Genomic DNA, 9,299 nt, shown 5'->3' with positions numbered 1-9,299 from the left:
AAGCCTCCAGTGCTAGGAATACATATTCCAGTCAGAGAAAAAGAACTGGTAATTGCCAATCTGTACATGAGCTGTGAGGGGAGTCCCCATGCAATGACACTGCAATTACCTTTGAACTAATTGGCAGGAAATAAATAAATACAGGAATGTGGCTTTAGAGTTTTAGTATAATGTTTCAATAACCATCTATGAATAAATAGCTGATTCAGGACAGGTGTTTTCAAAAGTGTATTAAAATATAGCTCTGATCAATTAATTGGCACAAATTCTCCTTCAACAAAGCTAATGAATTGTTTTTCATGCATTAGTAAATATTACATAACTAGAAATTGTGTTTTCCCTTACTGTGGTGCTGATATTGTTAGCATGCATCCAAAAATGTGACCTTGAATATTCCAGATATATTCTTGGATTCTAGCATAGTAATTAGTATCTCATTTTACTGGGTTGTTTTTTTCCTCCAAGCTTCCCCCAAAAAGTGCTATACTAATTAGGAATTATTCTCATTTGTTCATTAAAGCAAGCCCTCAAAAGATATCCTTAAGATGACGATTTATTCACCTAAACCAGATTATTATATGTTCCCAGCTTAATAAAAGTACAATTGGGCCAGGCGCAGTGGCTCACACCTATAATCCCAACACTCTGAGAGGCTGAGGAGGGTGGATTGCTCAAGCCCAGGAGTTAGGGACCAGCCTGGGGAACATAGCAAAACCCTACCTCTACTAAAAATAAAAAAAATTAGCCAAGCATGGTAGAGCACCTGTAGTCCCAGCTACTCAGGAGACTGAGGTGGGAGGATTGCCTGAGTCCAGGAGCTGGAGACCAGCATGGGCAACATAGCAAGATCCCCATCTCTTCAAAAAAATTTAAAAATTGGGCCAGGCCCAGTGGCTCATGCCTGTAATCCCAGCACTTTGGGAGGCTGAGGTAGACAGATTACTTGAGGACAGGAGTTAGACTCCTCAAGGCTGCAGTGAGCTGTGATCGCACCACTGCATTCCAGCCTGGGTGACACAGCAAGACCCTGTCTCAAAACAAACAAACAAACAAACAAACAAAACTATAATTGTTCTTTAAATATTTTATTTATTTATTTATTGAGACAGAGTCTTGCTCTGTCACCCAGGCTGGAGTGCAGTGGTGCAATCACAGCTCACTGCAGCCTCGACCTCCCAGGACCAAGAGATCCTCCACCTCAGCCTCCTGTATAGGTAAGACTACAGCCATGTGCCACCACACTCAGCTAATTATTTATTTATTTATTTATTTATTTATTTGTAGATACGGGGTCTTGCTATGTTGCCCATGCTGTTCTCGAACTCCTGGGCTCAAGCAATCCTCCTGCTTCAGCCTCCCAAAGCGTTGGTATTACAGGTATGAGCCATCACACCCAGTCATTCTCTATTTTTCTGAATTTTTTTATTGTGGTAAAATATATATAACATAAGAATTGCCCTTTTGGCCATTTCTAAATGTTCAGTTCATGATGTTAATCACATTCATTATGTTGTACAATTATCACCACCATCTGTCTCCAGAACTTTCTCCCTTTCCCAAACTGAAACTCTGTCCCTGTGAAGCAATAACTCCTCATGCCTTCCTCCCCCCAGCCTCTGGTAGCCTCTAATGCATTTTCTGTCTCTGATTCTGCCCATTCTAGATATTACATAGAAGTGCAATCTTACACTATCTGTCCTTTTGGTCTGGCTTATTTCACCTAACCCAATACTTTCAAAGTTCATCCATGTTGCAATATGACTCAGAACTTCATTCTTTTTTAAGGTTGAATAATATTCCATTGTATGGATGTGCCACCTTTTGTTTATCCATTCACTTGGGCTGCCTCTACCTTTTGGCTATGGTAAAAGACCCTGCAATGAACACAGGTGTGTAAGTATGTGTTTGGGTTCTTGTGTTCTATTCTTGCAGTGTATACCTCAAAGACGAATTGCTGGATCACTTGGTAATTCTATGTTTAACGCCTTGAGGAACTGCCCAGCTCTTTCAGCAGCTGCTGCACTGTGCTACATAGCAATTGACCACGTGCGAGTGTTCTGATTTCTCCACATCCTCACCAACACTTGTTATTTTCGGTTGGTTGTTTGGTTGGTTGTTTAATTTTAGCCATCCTAGTAGGAGTGAGCAACACTCACTCTTGATAGAAAAACACACTGAAGACCTAATTCAGGTGCTGCAGAGAACAGGGGGACTGGGTGATTAGGAAGCAAAAGAAGCCTCTGGGAAGGAGGAGTAGAGAAGTGAGGGGTGGGAAGAAAAATGACATGGGACAGGGATCATAAGCTGTGTACTGGGTTTATGTTATCATTAGCCTTTCCAGAATATGGAGGCCTGGCCTATATCCCTCAACCAGGGCCTATACACCAACAGGAAGAAATGCACATGTGGATCTCTTTCACCTTACAATGATCTGAGTAGAGCAAGATAACTCAGAGGGAAAAAGGCTATTTTCTGCTTAACTGACATTACTATCTGATGAGCCCTAGTCTCTGAGCAACACAGGGGGCCGTAAATTCACTGGGAATACTGTTCCTACAATCTTGTTCAACCTGTAGCCAGAAACATCCAATGTAAAAAAAAAAAAAAAATTGGGGTAGTATACTGCATAGCATGTTGTGTATCAGATGTAGTCACCATCGAGGATATTTACCTAGTGGTCTTTTTCCTTTGTTACTACAATAGACAATTAAATGATAAACAATTTTATATCTTTAAGACATATAAATAGAAAAAAATTTAAGGGGATTTGGGTGTTTTTCATTATCTTTGTGTGTCTATGATAAAAAACACATAACTGGGCCAGGCATAGTGGCTCATGCCTATATTTCCAGCACTTTGAGAGGCCGATCTGGGAAGATGACTTGAGCTCAGGAGTTAGAGACAAGCCTAGGCAACATAGGGAGACCCCATCTCTACAAAACAACTTAAAAATTAGCTGAGCATGATGATGCATGCTTGTAGTCCCAGCTACTTGGGAGCCTGAGGTGGGAGGATTACTTGAGTCCAGGAGTTCAAGACCAGGGCAACGTGGCAAAACTCCATCTTTACAAAAACTACAAAATTAGTCAGGTATGGTGGCACAGGCCTGTAATCTAAGCTACTCAGGAGGCTAAGGTGAGAGGATCGCTTGAGCCCAGGAGGCTGAGGCTGCAGTGAGCTGTGATCGTGCCACTGCTCTCTAGCCTGGACAGAACAAGACCCTGTCTTAAACAAACAAAAGTCACCCAGGGGGTAAATATCAGAGCCTGATCTTTAAAAAAAATATATTGTGTGGTTGAAATGTTAAAAACCAACCACACCAAGTGTTGGTGAGGATGTGGGGAAACTGGAAATCTCATACACAGTTAGTACAAATGTAAAATGATACAACCTTTTTTTTATCACTTCACAAAGTTTGTTTCTGAAAGAGTTAAACATATATCTATAATAGGATTCAGCCTTTCCAGTTCTAGATACTTATCCAAGAGAAATAGCATAGTTCCATACAAAAACTGATAAGCAAATGCTCATAGCAGTTCTATTTGTAATAGCTAAAAACTGTAAAAACCATAAACAATCCAAATGTCCATCAGTAGATGAATAGAGAAAGAAACCATAATGCAACATACAATGGAATACTACTCAGCAATAAAAAGGAATCAATGACTGATACATGAAACAGCATGAATGAATCTCAAAATTATCACCCTTAGTGAAAGAAAAAATCCAGACAAAAAAGAATACAGACTGTCTAACTCCATTCGTACAAACTCAAGATAATGTGGCAGGAAGCAGACCAGTGGTTACTTGGGAAGAGAAGAATGGAGAAGGGCTGGAGGGAGGAGTTACAAAGGGTTTGAGGGAATGTTTAGAAGTGATGAGAACAGTAATGGACAGAATCATGGTCCCCCAAAGACTTCCATGTCCTAATCCCCAGAACCTGTGAATATGTTACTTTACATGGCAAAGGGGAGTTAAGTATGTAGATGGAATAAGGTTGCTAGCCAGCTGACTTTAAGATTATCTTAAATTATCTGGCTGGGCCAATGTAATGACAAAAGTCCTTAAAAATGGAAGAGGGAAGCAGAAGCATTCAGAGTTAGAAGGAAGTATGACTACGGAACAATGGTGTCTTGGTCAATATTGAGTTACTGTAACAGAATACCTGAGGCTAGGTAGTTTATAAAGAAAAGAGTTTTATTTGGCTCATGATTCTGTGGCTGGAAATTCCAAAATTGGGCAACTGCATCTGGTGAGGGCCTCAGTCTGCTTCCACTCATGGTGGAAAACAGAAAGAGAGTGGGTGTGTGCAAAGAGACCTCATAGTGAGAAAGGAAGCAGGAGAGAAACCGAGGAAGCCAGACTCTCTTTAACAACCTGCTCTCTCGGAGATGGAGAACATCCTGGCTAACACAGTGAAACCCCGTCTCTACTAAAAAATACATAAAACTAGCCGGGCGAGGTGGCGGGCGCCTGTAGTCCCAGCTACTTGGGAGGCTGAGGCAGGAGAATGGCGTGAACCCAGGAGGCGGAGCTTGCAGTGAGCTGAGATCCAGCCACTGCACTCCAGCCTGGGCGACAGAGCGAGACTCCATCTCAAAAACAAAACAAAACAAAACAAACAAACAAAAAAAACACCTGCTCTCAGGAACTAATCCATTCCAGTGAGAGCAAGAACTCACTCACCCCTGAGGGACAGCATTAATCTAATCTATTTATGAGGGATCTTCCCCCATGACCTAAACACCTCCCACTAGCCCCCACCTCCCACACAGCCACACTGAAGATCAACTCACAACATAAGTTTTGGGCTGGGACAAAGCATGTGCAAACCATAGCAAATGGTCAGAGAGATGCAACCCTGCTGGTTTTGAAGATGGAGGAAGGGGCCATGAGCCAAGGAATACAAGAAACCTCTCGCAGCTGGAAAAGGCAAGGAAATAGATTCTCCCCTGGAGTCTCCAGAAAGGAGTACAGCCCTTCTGATATCTTGATTTTGGCCCTCCAAGACCCCTTACAGACTTCTGACCTTCAGAACTGTAAGATGATAAAATTGTGTCATTTCAGCTGGGTGTGGTGGGACGCACATGTAATCCTAGCTACTTGGGAGGCTTGCTTAAGGCCAGGAGTTTAAGACCAACCTGGACAACATATCAAGACTATCTCTTAAAAAATAAAGACAATAGGCCGGGTGTGGTGGCTTACGCCTGTAATCCCAGCACTTTGGGAGGCCAAGGTGGGCAGATCACTTGAGGTCAGGAGTTGGAGACCAGCCTAGCCAACATAGTGAAACCCTGTCTCTACTAAAAAAACAAAAATTAGAAGGGCGTGGTGGTGGGCACCTGTAATCCCAGCTACTTGGGAGGCTGAGGCAGGAGAATTTGTTGGACCTGGGAGGCAGAGGTTGCAGTGAGCCGAGATCGCACCACTACACTGTAGCCTGGGCGACAAAGTGAGACTCTGTCTAAATAAATAAACAAATATAAAAATAAAAAATAAAAACAATTAACCAAACATGGTGGTGCATACCTGAGCCCAGGAATTTGAGGCTGTAGTGATTTCAGGGCGAGTGACAGAGCAAGGCTCTGTCTTAAAAAAATAATAATAAGGCCAGGCGCGGTGGCTCAAGCCTGTAATCCCAGCACTTTGGGAGGCCGAGGTGGGCGGATCACAAGGTCAGGAGATCGAGACCACAGTGAAACCCCGTCTCTACTAAAAATACAAAAAATTAGCCAGGCGCGGTGGCGGGCGCCTGTAGTCCCAGCTACTCTGGAGGCTGAGGCAGGAGAATGGCGTGAACCCAGGAGGCGGAGCTTGCAGTGAGCCGAGATCGCGCCACTGCACTCCAGCCTGGGCAACAGCGTGAGACTCCGTCTCAAAAAAAAAAAAAAATAATAAATAATAATAATAATAAAATAAAATAAAATAAAATAAAATTATGTTGTTTTAAGCCACTAAGTTTGTGGTAATTTGTTATAGCAGTCATAGGGAACTTATACTGCTCCACTCATTGTTTCTAATGTAGTGATGGTTTCACAGATATATACATATGGCAAAACTTATCAAATTATAATTGTCCATATGCACGGTTTATTTTATGTCAATGGATATCTCATTAAAGCTGTTTTATTTTTATTTTTTTTTGAGACAGAGTCTCATTCTGTCACCCAGGCTGAAGTACAGTGGCACGATCTCGGCTCACTCAGCTCACCTCCGCCTCCCGGGTTCGGCTCATTGCAACCTCAGCATCCGGAGTAACTAGGATTACAGGCATGTGCAACCACTCCCAGCTGATTTTTGTATTTTTAGTAGTGACGGGGTTTCACCCTGTTGGCCAGGCTGGTCTCAAACTCCTGGCCTCAAGAGATCCGCCTGCCTTGGCCTCACAAAGTGTTGGGATTACAGGTGTAAGCCATCAAGCCTGGTCTCAATAAAACTGTTTAAAAAACATTTTTTGTGGCCAGGTGCGGTGGTTCATGCCTGTAATCCCAGCACTTTGGGAGGCCAAGGCGGGTGGATTACCTGAGGTCAGGAATTCGAGACCAGCCTGGTGGTCTCCAACATGGTGAAACCCTGTCTCTATTTAAAATACAAAAAAACTTAGATAGGCGTGGTGGTGACGCCTGTAATCCCAGCTACTTGGGAGGCTGAGGCAGGAGAATCACTTGAACCGGAGAGGCAGAAGTTGCAGTGAGCCAAGATTGTGCCACTGCACGCCAGCCTGGCCAACAGTCTCACTCTGTCACCCAGGCTGGAGTGTGGTGGCATGATCTCAGCTCACTGCAACCTCTGCCTCCCAGGTTCAAGTGATTCTCCTGCCTCAGCCTCCCAAGTAGCTGGGACTACAGGCACGTGCCACCATGCATGGCTAATTTTGTCTCCAAAAAAAAAAAAAAAAACCAAAAAAACACTTTTTGCAAAACAGATCTTTGTGATTTCTTTTTTCAATTATCACATGCAGAAATACATAGGAAAATAACCCATGTCAATTCAATGGACATTATGAACAGCATGCATTACATATCACTATATCTCTCATAAGTCTATAAGCTTTACTGTCACTTGTACCTGAGGGATATTATAGGCTGGCTCGATATGTTTGACATTGGATTACTTATAAGAAATTAATCCAGCTTAATAACATAAATATTTATCTGTAATTTTTCTCTCTTCTTTGGTATTAAAATAACTAAGTTATCAAATTATATCACAAACTGAACTAAAAATTATCATAAAGATTATAACTAAAGCCAAAGATTATCAACCACACTAAAAATCTAAGTGCACTTACAGTATAAACAAGAGCTCTTCACAGTGAAAGAATTATTTCAGTGTGCACTCATGTTCATTATAGATATACTTCATTAGAGTACAGTGGAGGTCTACCTATAATAAATTGTTAGCTGTGTAAATACAGTCTTTGAATTAAGAGTCAAAGAAGTAGGCAGATCCCAATGTGTACTCAGGTGGGATTCAGTCCTGGTGTATCAGGTAGGGTCCCTGCAGGAAGCAGATGGCATACCACAGATGGGTTGAGAAAAGACAGTTAAATGCAGAAGCTATTTACAGAGAAAGGTGGATGGAGTTAAGGGAACCCAACTAGAAGCTGGAGGGGAAGGGAGCTAGGTGTGGAAGACTGTACTGTTTGTTCTCGATTGACCTATTCCTCCCAGCCAACGTCATGTGCTCCTGTAGGCAGAATATACTTCCTTGCCCCTTTGACCTTGAGCTTAGCCATATGACTTGCTTTGGTCAATGGAATGCGAGCAGATGTGACAAACACCACTTCTAAGCAGAACTTGAAATGCACGGGTGTGGTTGGCATGCACTTGAGTGTCTGCTTTTGGCCTTGAGAAGAGCAGGTGCCAGATAGGATCTGGCTCCAGGTACGGGAAGAGTGCATGGAACTGAGCCAAGTCCAGTCTGTTAGAACTCAGCAAAGGCAAAGCTGATGCACAGCCTCAATGCCTTATGAACAAGAACTAAATGTTTCCTGTAGGAGCAAAAGCTCACCAGATAAACCGGATGGTACAGCCTGCAGGGACCAGCCTCCATGACACACAGCAGGGCAAAGAAGAGCTGAGAATGGATGTGGGAGCAAACTGAGAAGAGCCATGCAGGAGAACATGGAGGGAGAAATGCAGGGAGATTAATTTCCACGAAGGGCTGAGGACAACAGACTTCAAGCTGTGTGGCTAAGAGGCAACCACCACAAGCTGAATGAGGGGAGAGGAGTGAAGAGAGGGCTCCGAACAGAGAGAGCATCATGCTGACACTCGAATTTGTCTCCTAACCAGGTTTTTCACTGGATCCATATTCTGGTGCCATAAGGAAATGAGAAACAACAGGGGATCACATAAAGGACTCAGAAATATTCTGGGATACATTGCCAAGCTGGGGCAACGTGGTCCCCTTCTAGCAGGCCACACATACAAGACCACCCTCAGCTTTGACTTGTGAGGGCTTGCAGTATAGCTGGGGTAGTGCCCAAGGAGGCGGACAGAACAGTGGTGCCCCCAGGAGGTCTGTCCTTACAAGCCTGAGGACATTCCTCAACCCCTCTGTGAATTTCTTAAAGTCAGGAACCCACCCTCCCACTCTGCATATATGCGTAGTGCACACTTTAAGAAATATGCACCAGTAAATACTTACAGCTGTGTATGTGTGTGCAAGTGGCTCCTCCCCCAAGAGATTCAATAAATACATGAAATACGGGGGCTGGGAATGGAAGATGACTGGGACCTTTTCCAGGCAAAGCCATTTACCTATCACCTTGTTGGAGTCTCTGCAGTTTATGCAGGACAGTGGCAAGAAAATGGATTTTCTCATCTGTCTTGGTGGCAGTCTGACCTCATCTTTGTTTTTTCTTTGAGATAAAATCTTACCGAGAAATTTGATTTTCTAACATTTTAAATTAGGATCCTATATGGGAGAAATACAGAGTCTTAAACGGGAGGAGCTAGACTAACACACAGAGTAAGGGAAGGCTTTGCTGGCGAAGAAATATACACATAGATAGGTAGATAGATGATCGATAGATAATCGACAGAGAGAGACAGAGACAGACACACACAGAGAGATAGAGAGAGAGAGAGAAAGAGAGGTGGTCTTGTTCGATTGCCCAGGCTGCAGTGAAGTGGTGCAATCATAACTCACGGCAGCTTTGAACTCCTAGGTTCAAGCAATCCTCTCACCTTGGCCTCCCGAATAGCTGGGACTATAGGTGCATGTCACCACACCTGGCTAATTTTCTTTTTTTAGAGATAGGATCTTGCTATGTTGCCCAGACTGGTCTCAAA

Source organism: Macaca nemestrina, chromosome X (assembly GCF_043159975.1).
Source record: "Macaca nemestrina isolate mMacNem1 chromosome X, mMacNem.hap1, whole genome shotgun sequence".
NCBI lineage: Eukaryota > Metazoa > Chordata > Mammalia > Primates > Cercopithecidae > Macaca > Macaca nemestrina.
This window is presented reverse-complemented; position numbering follows the sequence as displayed.